This window comes from Rhinoraja longicauda, chromosome 14 (assembly GCF_053455715.1).
Source record: "Rhinoraja longicauda isolate Sanriku21f chromosome 14, sRhiLon1.1, whole genome shotgun sequence".
Classification (NCBI taxonomy): Eukaryota; Metazoa; Chordata; class Chondrichthyes; order Rajiformes; family Arhynchobatidae; genus Rhinoraja; species Rhinoraja longicauda.
In genome coordinates this window covers 25,963,827-25,981,415 of record NC_135966.1, presented here as the reverse complement: position 1 = coordinate 25,981,415, position 17,589 = coordinate 25,963,827, and positions in this window count along the sequence as shown.

The window sequence follows — 17,589 nt, the reverse complement described above, 5'->3', positions numbered from 1 at the left end:
AAACTGTACAGAGAAAATGAATGCAAATTCAGAAATAACAGTATAAAGGAAAATGATTGGAGAAAGGATGGAGAGCAAATGGAAAGTATACTCAAACAGAAACATTCAATGTGTAGGAAGGAAGTGCAGATGCTGGTTTATTCTGGAGATAGACACAAAATGCTGGAGTAACTCAGTGGGTCAAGCAGAATCTCTGGATAGAAATACATGTTCATGAAATGGAAATGTTACATGACTCCTACATCTATCAATATTACTGGAATGTGAAGGCTTGCTTCAACGTGATAGGATGGACAGGAAGAGTTAACCACCACAGGAAGAATGATATGCATCAGCAGTTGTCCAATGATAACATGCGGAGGTGTGCTTGCTATGTTTTGTCACTAACTGGGAGGCAGGGATTACACAAGATGCATGTGTACCCTGGGACGCCGACGACCAAATTCCTCCAAACCTGCCCTATACATGTACCTCTCTAACTGCTTCTTAAATGTTGGTATAGTCCCTGCCTCAACTACCTCCTCTGGCAGCTTGTTCCATACCTCCACCACCCTTTGTGTGAAAAAGTTACCCCTCAGATTCCCATTAAATCTTTTTCCCTTCACCTTAAACCTATGTCCTCTCATCCTCGATTCACCTATTCTGGGCAAGAGACTCTGTGCATCTACCTGATCTGTTCCTCTCTTGATCTTATACACCTCTATAAGATCACCCCTCACCCTCCTGCGCTCCAAGGAATAAAGTCCCAGCCTACTCAACCTCTGCCTATAGCCCAGACCCTCTAGTCCTGGCAACATCCTCGTAAACCTTCTTTGTACCCTTTCCAGATTGACAACATCTTTCCAATAACACGGTGTCCAGAATTGAACACAATACTCTAAATACTCACCAACGTCTTATGCAACTGCAACATGACCTCCCAACTTCTATATTCAATACTCTGGCTGATGAAGGCCAATGTGCCAAACACTTTTTTGACCTCCTGATCTACCTGCGACTCCTAGATCCCTTTACTCTACAGCACTATCCAGAGCCCTACCAATCATTGTGTAGGTCCTGCCCATGTTAGACATCCCAAAATGCAACACATCACATTTTTCTGCATTAAATTCCATCAACCATTCCTCAGCCCACTTGTCCAATTGATCAAGATCATGCTGCAATTTTCCACAACCATCTTCACTATCTGCAAAACCACCCACTTTTGTATCATCTGCAAACATGCTAATCATGCCACGTGTGTGATCATAGAAATGTACAAATGAATAATCCTTGTGCTGAGCGTCTTCCACCTGCATCACAAAACCACATCCTGACAATGAAAGTTCACGGTGAGTCCCTAGAAAATGCGGCTGATATTCCACACCTCAGGCGCTGCCACTCAACAAAAGCAGACAACAATGTGAGATCCACTTTCGCTTCCAGTGCATCAGCACAACCGTTGGGTGTCTGAGGAAAAGAACATGTGAAGTTCAAGACCTCATATCACAGTGTCCATCAGAAACCAGTGATCCCCATTTTCCAGTTAGCTTCAGAGATGTGCAAAACCTGCTGAAGGCATCTGAAAACACCACCAAAAATACCTTTGTACAGTCATTCAAGTCCATGGATAGAATAAGACAACCAATATCACATCCTCTCCTTGGCCAACATCCTCAGCATTGGAACTCAAATTACACTCAACTGGCTCTGATAGACAGGCAACATTGTTTCCATGCCTGACACCAGAAGGTGGCACTCTGAATTTTGTCACAGTAAGAGGTAACCGGGTGTAATTTATTCCACCATCAGTGTAAATTTATCATGGTGTGTACCATCTGCAAAATGCACTGTAGTTACACACCTGGCTTCTCGGACTGCACCTCACAAATCTGCAGCCTAGACCACCAAGGAGGACAAAGGCAGCAGATGCATGGGGACATCATTCCACCTGCAGATTCCCTTGCAAGCTGCAAACCATCCCGATTGGAAATATATTGCTCTTCCGTCATTGCCACTGATTTTAAATCCTGAAACTCCCCACCAAACTGCATTGTAAGTTTAGGTCATCATCATCCTCTCAAAAACAATTGGGGTCAGCAATGAACGCTGGCCAGATCCTCCAAAAATGTTTTACATTCAAAAATTTAAATCTTCTTGAAAAAACGTAGCAGCCTCACTGACTCGTGGAAGTCTGGCTCATGTCACTTAAAATGGAGAAGGAGAATCTTGGATGAGACCAAGAAACTCAAATCTCTTCCACTGGTGCACTCAGATGCACGATAGATGCAGAAGGAGTGCACCAGCTCCGTATTCCCTATTTCTCTGTCCAGCCAAACATTTCCTGCTCCACCTGCAACAGAGTTTGCAGTTGCCACATTGGTTTCAGAACGTATAGAATTTAGATGAAAGCACATAATTCTTGATCCTGAGGGACTGCTCGAGAAGGGTTAGAAGAAGGTCTTGCATCTTGGGCAGCTTACAACCCAGTGGTATGAATATTGATTTCTCGAACTTTAAGTAACCCTTGCATCCCCTCTTTCTCCGTCCCACCCTCATCTTAGTCGTCGTACTAGTTTTACTGTCGTCCTGTTGAGTTCCTCTGTCAGTATACTCATTATCACTTATCCCATAGCCAACAAAGGCCTATTGTGTGCCCCATATTTCCTTGATTACCGTTGCTTTTTTTGCATATCTTCCATTCACTTCCCCTAAGTAGCATCTATATGTCTCATTCCCATTTCCCCTGACTCTCAGTCTGAAGAAGGGCCCCGACGCGAAACGTCACCTATTCATTTTCCCCAGAGATGCTGCCTGACCTGCTGAGTTACTCCAGCCTTTTCTGTCTGTCTTTGGTTTAAACCAGCATCTGCAGTTCCTCCCTACACGTCTTGAACCTCCACCTTGTATCACATTGCTGCAAACATCTCAATCTGCTGAATTTTGGCTTCCTTTTAATCTCTTTGTCTAAATAATTGACAGAAATAGAAAGAAAGAAAAACAAAAAGATGTTGGTGTTAATTGTGATTATTTAAAATTGTTACATTTAAAAAGAGCGTTGACATGAAACTAAGCGTCACAATTTTATAAGCTGCTATCAGATTTCCCCTCAACCTCTGACCAGTCCAGAGAAAACAATTGACGTTTGATTAGCCTCTCCTTATGGCTAATACCTTCTAATCCAGGCAACATTCCAATAAACTTCTTCTGCACTTTCTCCAGAGTTTTCACATCTTTCCTGTGCCCCTATTCACTTAAAATCTATGCTCTCTACCCTTTGACATTTCTACCCTGGAGTAAAGAAGGTAGGGAGTGAGTTGAGAGGTGGGGTGGGAGTGGAGAGGGGAGGGGAGGAGGAGAGTGTGGATTAGGTGAAAGATGAGGGTGAAGGAGATGAGAGGGAGGGAGGAGGAGGGAACGAAGAAGGGGAGAGAGGGGGGGGGGAGATGTTTCAGTGAATCTTACAAAATAATTTGTGTGTTTGGTTGTCCTTGTTTAATAGTCGGCAGTGAGATAACGATATGAAGTGCACAGGAGAGTTAAGTTTGTGAGGGTGGAATGGTGCCTAGAACAGTTAGAGATTGTTGCTGGCGATTAATAGAGCGGTCAATTGAACATCGATGGAGTCTAATGATGGTTAGTAGGTAACATTTAACCATGTGCCTGACGTTCTTAAATCTCATGCAGTGTTACATCCAGATTTCTGGCTACAAGTATTCCGATCCATGTCTTGGTCCACTCCTTACTGTGTGACTGTGTATCTAAATAGCATCCTCTGCAGGTTCAAGATATCTTCTCCATCAATGTGGAACCTGCTCATGCCCACACTCTGGCTCCCCAGTTCAGGTTCATTTGTAAAATGACAGCCAGCTCTTAGAAACATAGAAACATGCAATTCTAGATGCAGTGCACGTCCCTTTAAGAGAAGCATGCACACTGCAACTGGCACCAGGCAGTGCTGACATTGCCCCTGCTAAAGCAGCAGGTCAATGAACAGCATGATTAGCTACAATCATTATCATTAATGGGCTCACTAAGCTGTCTGCATTGAAGGTAAACAATGTGAGTTAATAACACAATACAGCCACAGTATTTGGGGGCTCTGTGAATTCGTCCCTTCATCCTTCCAACTACATTCTGTGCTCAGTGTTGTTATGTCTGCTTACATTTGTAACAGATGTTGTACTAAATCTGCCTGAGTGATGGAGCAAAAGGAACACATCATACAGACATTTAGCACACATACAAGTCCTTCTGAGCATCAAGTTCACACTGACCATTAAACATCCATTTTGTAATAGTCATACTGTCTTACAGCATAGATATGCTCTTCGGCCTGCAATGTCTGTGTTGCCCATTAAATATCTATTTACACTAATTCCATTTAGAGGCAGCACAGTGGTGTAGTTAGTAGTGCTGCTGCCACACAGTTTTAGGCATCCTAACCTCTGCCGTTCTCTGTGTGGAGTGTGCGTGCTTTCTGTGTGACCATGAATGTCACCTTCCACATGTCAAAGACATGAGGTTTCCTAGGTCAATTGGTCACTGTAAATTGTCCCTGGTGTGTAGATGACTGGTTAAATCAGTAGGGGATTTGGTGGGAATGAAGGCAGAATAAGAAAGGATTAGTGTAAACTGAATTCATTGGGTGAGGGGCAGGACCTGTTTTGATGAATGAATGAATGAATGAATGAATGAATAAATTTATTGCCCAAATACAAGGAATGTGCCTTGGTGCTCCGCTCGCAAGTAACAACACGAACATACAGTAAACAATTTAGAATAAAGCATAAAACATTAAAACATTAAGAATACAACATTACAGTTTAAATATGTGAGTGAAATAAACCAGAGCAAAAAGAGGTTACAGACTTTTGGTTATTGAGTAGAGCTACTACTTGCGGAAAAAAAGCTGTTTTTATGTCTGGCTGTGGCTGCTTTAACAGTTCACAGTCCAGAGGGAAGTGCTTCAAAGAGTTTGTGGCCAGGGTGAGAGGGGTCATAGATGATCTTGCCCGCTCACTTCCTGGCCCTTGCAGACTTTGCTTTGGCTTGTTGACTTTATAAGTTGAGCTTTACAATTTATCTCAAATCCAGATTTCCAATTTGGAAGCAAGGATTGTTAAATCCAAATCTCCTTCATAGAAACATAGAACAGAAAAATAGGTGCAGGAGCAGGCTATTCGGCCCTTTGAGCCAGCACCGCTATTCAACATGATCATGGCTGATCATCTAAAATCAGTACCCTGTTCCTGCTGTTTCCTCATATTCCTTCATTCCTTTAGCCCTAAGAGCTATTTCTAAGGGGCCTGTCCCACTTAGGCGTTTTTTAGGTGACTGCCGGTGACTGTCATAGTCGTAGCAGGTCGCTGAAAAACCGGCGACTGGAACCCCCCTACGACAATGTCTACGACAAGCAATAACAACCTACCACCTAGTCGACATCAAGCTAAGGCAAGCTACCGACAACTGGCGACCCAGTCGTCGCGACTTAAGACGTCCACCTACAACCGTGCCCACGACAACCTACGAGCACGCAAGCAACAACCTACGACAACTGAGGTCAACCTACGTCTACCCGCGACAAGCCATGACCCTGTCGGCGACAACTGAAGACAACTGAAGTCAATTCACATCATTTTGGCCTCCGGTTTTGACGCCGGTACCTGCCGCCGCTTGACGTAGGTAGTCGCCAATGGAATCCACCGAAGTCAGCACGGGAGACAACCTGTGTCACCTGGCGACAACCTATGACAGGACCTACGTCAGGAGATGTCAAGCTACGATCATTGGCATCAAACCAACAGTCGCCGAAAATCTTTAAACATTTCAAAATCCAGCAGCGACCAGAAAAAATGCTAAAGAGCCTGTCCCACTTAGGCGATCTTTTTGGCGACTGCCGGCGACTGTCAATGTCGTAGCAGATCACCGAACTTTTCTTTTACCCGACGACAATGACCATGACAATGGCGAGTCAGGTCGAGATTACAGCGTCTTCTGAAACATCGCGAAAATTCCCACGCTGTCTATGCTTCTCCGGCGTCCTGTTTTTCGCTGAAATCACTGACAAGTCAGTAAGTACTTGAGAGTTTTGAACTATAACACCTTGTATGGGTTACTTAAAAACCAAGCATCACTGTAACAAGGAATAAACTGGATTTACTTCCAGTTTACTAATAGCTGTATTAAAAAAAAAAAGTGGTTTAGTGGATTTTTGTGAAAAGTGTGTAGGCATTCTTTGAAAATGTAAGGGAGATGCATATCTGGTTTCTGGGTTGAATATCTGGGTTTGGAGCCCACTTTAAATGTAATGGCTGAGACCAAAAACATTGCGAAAATTCCCACGCTTACCTGACCGTCAGACTGTCGCTTCCAATCTGTCAAATGTCCTGACGATAAATAAATTGGTTAAACACAAGCATTTTATGGTATTTTGAAATGACTTTACCTATTTTAATATTATGTGCTTCTAAATGCATCTTAAGAGAACCTATCAAACCTGGGGGCAGCATGCAACAGGGACCGCAATAAGCTATGATGCCTGGCGACAAGCCAGCTGTCGCTGAGAGATTTCAAACCGTTTGATTTCTCGAAGACGAGCCGAGATCCACCACGATACACTACGATCTTTGGAAGACTCCTCACGATCATACCCGCGACACCCCGGCAAACGTTCAGCGACAGCCTAGTCGCCGGCAGTCGCCTTAAAATCGCCTAAGTGGGACAGGTAGACTCTTTGGAGACTACTCACGACCATACAGGCGACACCCCGGCGACCGTGTGGTCAGAGCCTAGTCGCCTGTAGTCGCCTAAAAAATCGCCTGTGGGACAGGGGTTTAACTCTCTCTTGAAAACATGAGTTACGATATCTTTGACAGCTCATCCTAAATTGAAACCACAGATAGACTTATACTGTCTGCAAGGCAAATTATAGGCTAGGCAGTAATTTGATTTTATCAGGAATTACAAATTAAAGATTGACTAATCTAAAATGTTGAATGCCATAGGGATAAGCCCTTATTCCCTTCTTAAATGGGCTTCTTTGCAATTATTAAATTGCTTGATGAAGGCTCTCCAACGATTTGGGAATAGTTTGACCCTGCACTAATCTGTCTGCTCTGTCACATGAGACTAATATTATTACAGCATTTTAAAAGGGAATACATGATCACCAATCAATGCTGATAGATTGTACGTAGCATTGAACTCTGTATAACTGTGCTTTGGAGATAAACATAGTTTGCTCATCACAGCAGATCCATGGGTCACATCCTCACTAATTCTTTTGACCTCTTCTTTAGAATCATTTTATATGTGAAATCACATTTCTAAACCTATGTGCTTCCTTTATCACAAAGCAGTCAGATTTTCAGATAGCTGTGGTGCAGATCTTAAATTCTGTTTGTGTTAATCTAAGAAGAGTAATGTTTTGAAATATGCATTTTAATGGGCATTGGGATATATTCTTATCTTTGCAAGCTGGCCATAAGATTTTCCTAAATATGCCGTGCTTGCAATTATTTCCCTGCATCAGGCACAAATTCCAATCAACTGTGTTTATTATTTCATCATCAGTTCAGTCTTTCATCTTTCACAATGTCAACCTTATAGTCAAAGAAGAGTGATTGAACTATGTATAGGAAGGAACTGCAGATGTTGGATTACAGTGAAAATAGACACCAAATGCTTGAGTAACTCAATGGGTAAGACAGAATTTCTGGAGAAAAGGATTAATCGATGAGTATGATAGGTTGAGACCCTTCTTCAGACTCAAAATTGAACCATAGTCACTATTGTAACGTAGGAAACGTAGCAGCCAATTTGCACACATAAAGCTATTTGTGACTCAGGTTCGATCCTGACTATGGGCGCTGTCTGTACGGAGTTTGTACGTTCTCCCCGTGACCTGCGTGGGTTTTCTCCGAGATCTTCGGTTTCCTCCCACACTCCAAAGACGTACAGGTATGTAGGTTAATTGACTGGGTAATATGTAAAAATTGTCCCTAGTGTGTGTAGGATAGCGTTAGTGTGCGGGGATCGCTGGGCGGCGCGGACTCGGTAGGCCGAAGGGCCTGTTTCCGCGCTGTATCTCTAAATCTAAATAAACAACAATATAATAATGAGTAGGTAATATTTGTCATGTGTCCTAAGAAAGACGGTTTAACATCAGCTGGGACTTACACCATTACACATCCAGTTTGGTTGTGATAACTTCAATTTTTCTTCCGTAAAAGCAGAAAAAAAGTAGCTGCCTATAATAAAGCAGTTGACCTTTAAAACTAGCTAACAGTTAGTAAATGTAGCAACAGTAGCTGGACAAAAGAGTTGTAATGGAAATAGTGATGGAAATAGTGAGGTGGAGTTACTATGGTGAAATACATGTTGAGGATTGAGGTGGTTGGAGATTAAGGGTGAGATTGGAAATCTGAGATTCCCATCAAGACTAAACTCACATTTCAGAGATGCGGTGCCGTGAATAGAAAGCCAGTATCAAAACGTTTGAGTCATAAGAGATTGCAGATGCTGGAATCTTGAGCAAAAGGAAAATGCTGGAAGAACTCAACATAAAGTACTGGAGGAACTCAATAGGTCAGTCTGCACCTGAGGAGGTAATGGACAAACAAAGATTCAGCTTGGGACCCTTCTTCAAAAGGGCCTGCCTAAAGAAGGATCCAGATCAGAACTGTGATACTGAAGAAGGGTCCTGCCTGAAATGGCACCTATCCATTCCATCCTCAGATGCTGCTTGACCTGCTGGGTTCTTCCAGCACTCTTTGTTTTGTTCAAGGCTTTGCAATCTGCAGTTCCTTGTGCCTCCTTTTTACTGCTGGAGGAACTTAGTGGAGTTCCAGAGACAGAAGGTATGAAGAATGTTCCTGACCAGAAACGTGATCTGTCCATTTCCCTCCACAGATATATAGTATTGAGTATAGAAGTTGGGAGGTCATGTTGCGGTTGCATAAGAATTTCGTGAGACCATATTTGGAGTATTGTGTTCAGTTCTGGGCATTCTGTTATAGGAAAAATGTTGTCAAGCTGGAAACGGTACAGAGATGTTTTACGAGGATGTTGCCAGGACTAGAGGGTCTGAGCTATAGGCAGAAGTTGAGTAGGCTGGGACTCTATTCCTTGGAGCACAGGAGGATGAGGGGTGATCTCATAGAGGTGTGTAAGATCATGAGAGGAATAGATCGGGTAGATGCACAGTCTCTTGCCTAGACTAGGTGATTCGTTGGCCAGAGGATGAAGTTTAAGGTGAAGGGAAAAAGATTTAATAGGAGTCTGAGGGGTAACTTTTTCACACAAAGGGTGGTGGGTGTATGGAACAAGGTGCCAGAGGAAGTAGCTGAAGCAGAAACTATCCCAATATTTAAGAAGCAGTTAGACAGGTACATGGATAGGACAGGTCTGGAGGGATATGGGCCAAACCCAGGCAGGTGGGACTAGTGTAGCTAGGACATGTTGGCTGGAGTGGGCAAGTTAGGCCGAAGGGCCTGTTTCCACACTGTATCACTCTATGACTCTCTGACTCCAGATTCTTCCTGACCTGCTGAGTTCCTTCAGCACTTTGTTATTTTGCTTGAAGAGTTTGAACCATTTTGCAGAGTGGATTTAATCTCAACACCACAATAAATTACTAATGTATTGCAACTGTGTAGAAATATAGAACCACTGAAGAACAGGAACAGGAGTCCTTTGAGCCTGCTGCATGATTCAATATGCTCATGAATAAAACTCTACATTAATACCATTTTCCTACTTTCTCTTTTTGTGTCTAGAAATGTATCTCTCTCTCTCATCTATTCAACGGATTGGTCACCATAACCTATGGCAGACAATTCCACATGTTTATCACTCTGAGTGAAGATAGAGGGAGATCTGGGAAGGGGGAGGGGAAGAGAGGGACAGAGGAACTATCTAAAGTTGGAGAAGTCGATGTTCATACCACTGGGCTGCAAGCTGCCCAGGCGAAATATGAGGTGCTGTCCTCCAATTTCCGGTGGGCCTCACTATGGCACTGGAGGAGGCCCATGACAGAAAGGTCAGTCTGACCTTTCTGTCATGGGCCTCCTCCAGTGCCATAGTGGTGTCAGCAAGGTCCTGCATTTTTGTACTTGTTTCTGCCCTCAGAACATCTTGCAAAGAAGGTCGAAATGCCATTTTCCTTCTTAACTACTCGGACAGTAAGATTATTTTACATGTCAACATATGTCACCAATTATATCATATCCTATATGATATATTATATCATATCACCAATGATATAATACCCTATCTGTATATTTTACACTTCACATTAATCTCTATTATACTACATGTGCAATGTATTTGTCCAACCATTCATCTGTCTAAATCACCTTAAAGCATTTTTTGCATCCTCCCCACAACTCAGAAAACCACCCAGTTTTGCATCATTCAATTCCTTCATCTAAATCACTGACATACCTTGTGAATGGCTGTGGACCATCTAATAATTCCTGTTGTACTCCACCACTCACTGCTAGACACACTGCAAAAGACCCATTTATTCCTACCTCTTTTCCTGTCCAAACCTATTTGTAGTATAGATTCACAGACAAGAAACAGAGGTAGGGATAATGATTCTTGTTGGTATATTACACCAACCCCGTGCACTTTAATTTTGCATTCCAATCTCTTATCTAAGGCTTTCTGAAAATCCAAATGCACTTCATCTGCTGATCCTCCCTTATCTACTGCCAGTTGCATCTTCAACAAACTTCAGTAGGTTTGTCGAACATAATTTCCCTTTCATAAATCAATGTTGACTTTGTCCGATAGTGTTGATATTTCCAGTGTCCTGATATCACATCCTGTATATTAGATTCCAGCAATTGCCTTACCACTGTCAGGCTAAAAAGGTCAGCAGTTCTTGATTTTCTCTTTCGCTCTTTAGAATAATGGGGCTACATTTGCTACCCTCCAATCTGTCGGCCATTTTCCGTAATCCATAGAATTTTGCCAGAGAGCTATTATCATTGTTGCATTTTTAATGTCTCTCCCTTCACTTGCTCTGCGATGGAGATGACCAGGCCCTGCAGACTCATTTGTCCAGCACTACCTTTTGCACACAATGCTTCCATCTGAACATGGGAAGGTGGGAAGTTGCTTGTTTCTTGCAATGAGGCAGTCAGTTGGCTGCATTGGTTGAGTTTTAGTCAAGAGGGGCCACAGCATTTCTGCTTGTCCTGAATGCAGAAAAAAATCACCTTACAAAACTCTGGGCTTTGAGCAATCACCAAGTGTGATGAAGAGCTACTCTTGGTACAATGGGACCCACAGATTGGTGTAAAATATGGATTTGTGTGGTAAAATACCCTGCTGCCTGAAGCAGATTTGAGAATGCTGTTTGTTCAATTACAGCTGAATACTGCAGTACCAGCATGATGCTCACATGCTTCCACCAGAAAGCCATAAATACTTTCCCTTGGAGGTACCATGGCACTGCTCCAACATTGAAAGCTCTCTTAAACCATACCTGCGCCAGAGGTTGGGGGAAAATGCCTGTTTCTTCATATGTCGTCAGGCAGGCCAGTAGCACCTTGAATTGTAAATGCACGGTGGGAGGATCATTTTTTGTGCAAGTCCTATTTATTATTTTTAGCACCAAAATGCAGCTCAAAGTCTCACCTTGACAACACAGCTCTAACCTCTGCTTTCCTTTCGAGATTTATCTCTCTGAATTCTTACATCCTCTCTCTCCCAGAGGTCTTTTGCCTGCTTCACATCTCTGAGTTCATTAATCTCAGGAGTACCTCTTTCCATACAATCCTAACCAATAAGTGTGATGCATCATACTACATGAATTATTTTAATGCATCCAACTACATATTAAGCAGTTGTAATAAGAAGATTAAAATTATTTGTGCAGAGCTGTATCTGTTAATTGGATTTAATTCATCTATTTTCTCCTCATTTATCATTGGGAGAGTGAAATTTGGTTTTACAGCGAGATACTTGGCCATGTAAAAAAAAAAGGTTGGTCAGCTAACCACGATAAGCCTATGTGTACTTAGTTCTAGCTACTAATTAAAACCAGATGCTTGTGATGAACGTGATTTTTCCCTCACTGTGCTGTCTTTAATGACCTGTTTCTTGACAAAGGTGCTTTCTGTTTTCACAAAGTTCGGCAGGATCATTGAGAGTATCATTTTTAGAATAGATCTAGACATTTGGGTCAATCAAATTCAGGTTGTTAACCCTACATTGTCCAGAATACTTTGCCTTTGAGGCTAAGTTTCAGTTCATTGAAACTGTGTATGCTTGCGGGATTTCCACCAACATCCAAAATTGGACGGTGGCATAGCGGTAGAGCTACTGACTTACAGCGCCAGAGACCTGAGTTCGATCCTGACCATGGGTGCTGTCTGGACAGAGATTGTACGTTCTCCCTGTGACCTGCGTGGGTTTTCCCCGAGATCTTCGGTTTCCTCCCACACTCTAAAGATAAACAGGTTTGTAGGTTAATTGGCTTTGCGTAAATGTAAAAATTGTTCTGAGTGTGTGTTGGGTACTGTTAATATGAGGGGATCACTGGTTGGTACGGACTCGGTGTGCCGAAGAGCCTGTTTCCGGTCTGTATCTCTAAACTAAATTATGGTGTTTGATGTTTTCCTTAGATACAGTGGTTTACTGGGGAGATCCTTTCTTTGTAAACCTTCTTAATAAATAAACTTGATAGTTCAGAAGGTAAATGTATTCACTTTTACTTAAAAAAAATAAGTCTACATCACAGATCCATTATAGAAAAATATATTCTTCTTGCTGGGATGTTTGAATAATTACTCTCACTGCCTTGTAAAACTGTGTTTATGTTTATACTCAAAACCCAGACTGCTGGAGGACCTTGGCAGGTCAGGCAGCGTCTGTGTTGGGAATGGACAGGTAATGTTTTGAGTCGGGACCCTGCTCAAGATTCCAGCATCTGTGGTTCTTTGTGCCTCTTATCATTGTTGTTATTTTGTTCTGTATCAAAGTAATGTACACCCATGTATCTGAATTGCATACAACCGTTAATCCTAAGTCTGAATCAGATACAGCATGTAACCCTAAGGGAAATGAAAGAGATGGTTATTTAAGTATTGGAGGCTTCAATGAAGATGTCAGTCTGGAGTAAGCAACATTGACCAGCAAAACCTAAAAAATGCAAGATCAAGTGTTTGTGGCTGAAGGTGACCAGGCACAAATAGGCCAGCTTTTATCTGCTTCCTTAGGTTTCCAGTTATGCTAACTTTCATTCCAATGTCGATATAATTCTTTTCACTGTCTATTTTGGTGTTTAGGGCACATTTCCATGGCAACTTTTCCAAAGGACTCAGGGAGTTATCGAGTCAAGCAGCGCATAAACAGGCCCATTAGCCACCATGTCCATGTGACTTTCAAGCACCCATCTATAATAATTCAATTTCCCAGTACTTGATTTATAGCTTTCGTGACCCTGGTGAATCAAGTGTATGTGTGTGGTGTGTGGTGTGAGGTGTGTGGTGTGTGATGTGTGGTGCGTATGTGTGCGCGTGTGTGTTGCGTTGTGACAAAGTCCTCTCCCTTGGATGTCACTCTGATCCTTTTAACTACATGAAAAGGATAGGAAAAACCAGTCCAGAAGAGGACAATCCCCAGCATTATTGGTAACTGCTGGGTCCACTTACTATTATTTGTTGGCCATTTGAAACTTGTCAGCCTATTCCCTAGAAAACGCAGGCATGCTAGCAGGAGGAAGGGAGGGAGAAAATGTGACAAAGTGGATGTGCTTCCCCTATTGCAGGTTTGAGGAAGTCTGAGCCACTGGGACACACCTGAGACCACCAGTGCCACACCTGAGACCACCAGTGCCACTGTCTGGTCAAAGACTGGACTGCCAGGAAAGGTATCTCTAGGGTGCCAGTGCCTCTACCTGAGGCCAAGACTGAGTGGCCGGGATAAGCCTGAGATGTCAGAACCTCTTCCTGCCTGCAGACAGCCTCTACCATCTGCACCTCCTCTTCCTGCGTGAGCTGCAGGAATATGCTTGAGTTTGCCACAACTCCTTCTTCAAAAATCGGGACTGAGCTGCTGGGACAGGCCTGAGATTGCCGACGTCATGACTCATGTGCTCTGATGGTGAGGGGCAGTGCTCCGATGCAGGGCTGGAGCCCGCTTACCACTGTAAATACAATAAATCATGTGAGTTCACCCTACTGCGAGTGTCAGTGTGGGCACCGCTGAACATGACATCATTCCCTGATGCCCCAACACATGCTTCCTAAATGTTGTGAGAGTAACCTCTGCCTCCAGCCCCTCAAACAAATCATTCCAGGTTGCAATCATGTTCTGAGTGAAAGAAAATGATACTTAGATTCCTTCTAAATCTCTTTCACCTTGACTATAAATCTAAAAAAATAATGGCAGAGAACCAGGCAAACACGCTGCAGAAATTCTTCCCTTATATTTTCTTTTCTGATTTAAGGCTCTAACTAATTGGTTATTTTTGCATACCTTGGATCTTTTCTTTCCTGTTTTCTGGGGAATTCTTCTTCTGACACATATTATCTTCTATTATCTTTCTTCATCATTTGGAATATGATTTTGTGCTCAGTTTTCCACTGTGCCACCAAGTTACCGTCATATAATGTGACAAGATAATTATTATTTGTCTTAATAAATCTTCCTTACAAGATTTGGCTTGCAAGTCAGAAGAAGGGTCTCGACCCGAAATGGTTCAGTCTGAAGAAGGGTCTCAACCCGAAACGTGATCAGTCTGAAGAAGGGTCTCGACTCGAAACGTCACCCATTCCTTCTCTCCTGAGATGCTGCCTGACCTGCTGAGTTACTCCAGCATTTTGTGATACCTTTGATTTGTACCAGCATCTGCAGTTATTTTCCTACATGGCTTGCAAGTCTTGTGAGTGACTTGATGTACTATGTAATTGAGAAATTTGTTTGGTTCCATGGGAGGGTGTCTGTGGTTGGGCATCGGAAAATACAGTGATGACAGAAAAATACTAAACTAGTGGCACAAAGTCTAAGATATAGCCACTGGATAGGAAATGTATCTAAAGATGAGCATCAACTGAATTTATGTCACTATGTTTTTGTTGGGCAATTGTCATAACTGTGACAAATGTTGGCTGCATAAGATGTTGTATTTGTGCCCCTCCCAGCTGCAAATTCCAATATCATTCACTCCCTGGCACTTTCCATTCAGGTCTTCCTGTATGGTATTCTCTCCTCATTGTTATTCAAAGGCGTAGTAAAAAGAAAATGATCTGGCATTATATGAATACAACTGCAAGGGCTATTTTATACCTAAGTAATAGCTTAAACTAATCAAGGCAGCAAAATATCTTAATGCATTGAAAGTGTGATGGCTGTGCATTTAATGTGACTTCCACTGCATGTAATTGGGGGAGGAGAAAAGAATGAAAAGAGCATGATTTCTATGACATTGCATCAATCTTAAAAATCCCCAGAAATACTGTCAATATTCAGAAAGCCAGGCAGCACCAGAATGGTAACTAAGCTGATATTACGGGTCAATCATCCTTCATCAGAACTAGTAAAAGTTAGAAATCAAGCAGGTTTTAATTGTAGACAAAGACTAGAGGTGAAGTCATGGATCATGCAGCATGGAATATCCCTCTAACGCGCTAAGTTCATGCCAGCCGTTCGGAAGTAATTTATACTAAGCCCATTTTCCGGCAGTTGATTGATTGGAAGCTGCAGCATAGAAACAGGCCCTGCAGCCCACTGAGTCCAAACCAACCATTAAATACCCATTCACACTATTTCAGTGTTATTTCACTTCCTCATCCAATCCCTGCACACAGGGCACAATTTTACAGAGGCTAATTAATTTGCAAACATGCAAACATCTTTGGGATGTGGGAGGAAACGTAGCACCTGGCGGAAATCCATGTGGTCACAGGGAGGACGTGCAAACTCCACATAGGCAGTACTCGAGGTTAGAATTGAACCTGGGTCCCTGGCGCCAGCAGCTCTACCAGGTGCACCTCCATGCCACCTACTGTTGGAGCCTGCTACTCCATGGACTCTTCAAATGAAAAACCTTCGATAAAGAGGAGGCCAAGATAATCTCAATAACAGAAGTAGTGAGGGTGCTGGTTGAGAGAGGCTGCAGAATGCTTGCTAATTCTAGCTGATTATCCAGAGGAGATGTGAATAGAAGAAGAATGGGGACTGAGGAATGAGAAAGAAAAGAAATGTTAGAAATGTGACATACAAAGCATAGCATTTGCTAGAAATCTTAAATAAAGGAGGATGCTGGAAATACCCATCTGGTAAGCCAGCATCCGTGAAGAAAGAAACTTGAAGCTAACATGCCAGGTTGATAATCTTGCCAATTCCTGAAATAAACTGAAAAGTTTGGTTATCTGAAATTGTTGACTCCTGACATGGCTAATAGGAAGATGGGATATTGTTCCTTGAGAAGACCCCGCTTTAAGAATAGTTCAATAAGCTATTCTTGAGCCCAGTGATCATTGTTTTCAGCCTCTCATATCTTCTTCCTGATGGTGGGAATTAGATGAGAGCTTGGGCAGTGTTGTGTGGTTTTTGATGATATTGGCTACCTTTTTGAGGCAGCACTTCCTGTAAACCCCTCTGATGATGGGGAGATAGACCGGGCAATGTGATAGACCGTGCAATGTCTACCACTCCCTGTAATCTTCGATCTTGGGCTTGCGAGATGCTGAACCTGCTCTTGATGCAACCAGTCAATATTCTCCCTACCTTACATCTGCCAATGTTGAAGGTATCTCTTTAATCTTCTAAGGAAGCAGAGGTGTTGTTGTGCCTTCTTTATGAATGCATCAATATGCTGGGGCCAGGGCAGATCTTCAGAGATGTGAACCCCAGGAACTGTTGAGCATTGCCAGAATGTTTTGCTTTAATTTCACAGTTCCAGTTTTTAATTTTCTGTACCTAGTTTTGGTTTTATTATCAACTTCTGTCTCATTCCTCAGTCCCCATTCTACCATTGCTCAGTCCCCATCGTCTACCACATAAATATTTTGGCAGGGCAAAACACACCGAACGTGCTTAGCATTTATTGATCTCCAGTAGTGCTGCAGGAAGAAGACCAGTTGTAAACTTAATTATTTGTCTTTATTATAGGAGGACTTTAATATCAGACCTTGGTGAGACCAAACTTGGAGTATGGCATACAGCTCTGGTCTCTTTGCCTGAGAAAGGATGCACCTGCCATAAAGGATCTATGGTGAAGATTCACTAAATTGGTACCAGGTACGATGGATTTGCCATATGAGGGGAGATTGAATATATGGAGGCTATATTCTCCAGAGTTTAGAAGAAATTCTTTGCATTCCAAAGCTACTTTGGTAGGAGTAACACAGTGAACGGCAGAGACCTGGAGAGTGTTGTAAAACAGAGGGACCAAGGATTAGAAGTACATACTGTAATTCCCTGAAAGTGGGGTGGACAGGGTGGCGAAGATGGCTTTTAGCCTGCTGGCCTTTATTAGTGAGGGCATTGAATATAAAATTTTGGACAGTACAGTTGTACAAGTCGGCGAGGCTGGTATTGTATATGACATTGGTCACCCTACTAAAGGAAAATCACTATCAACCTGGAAAA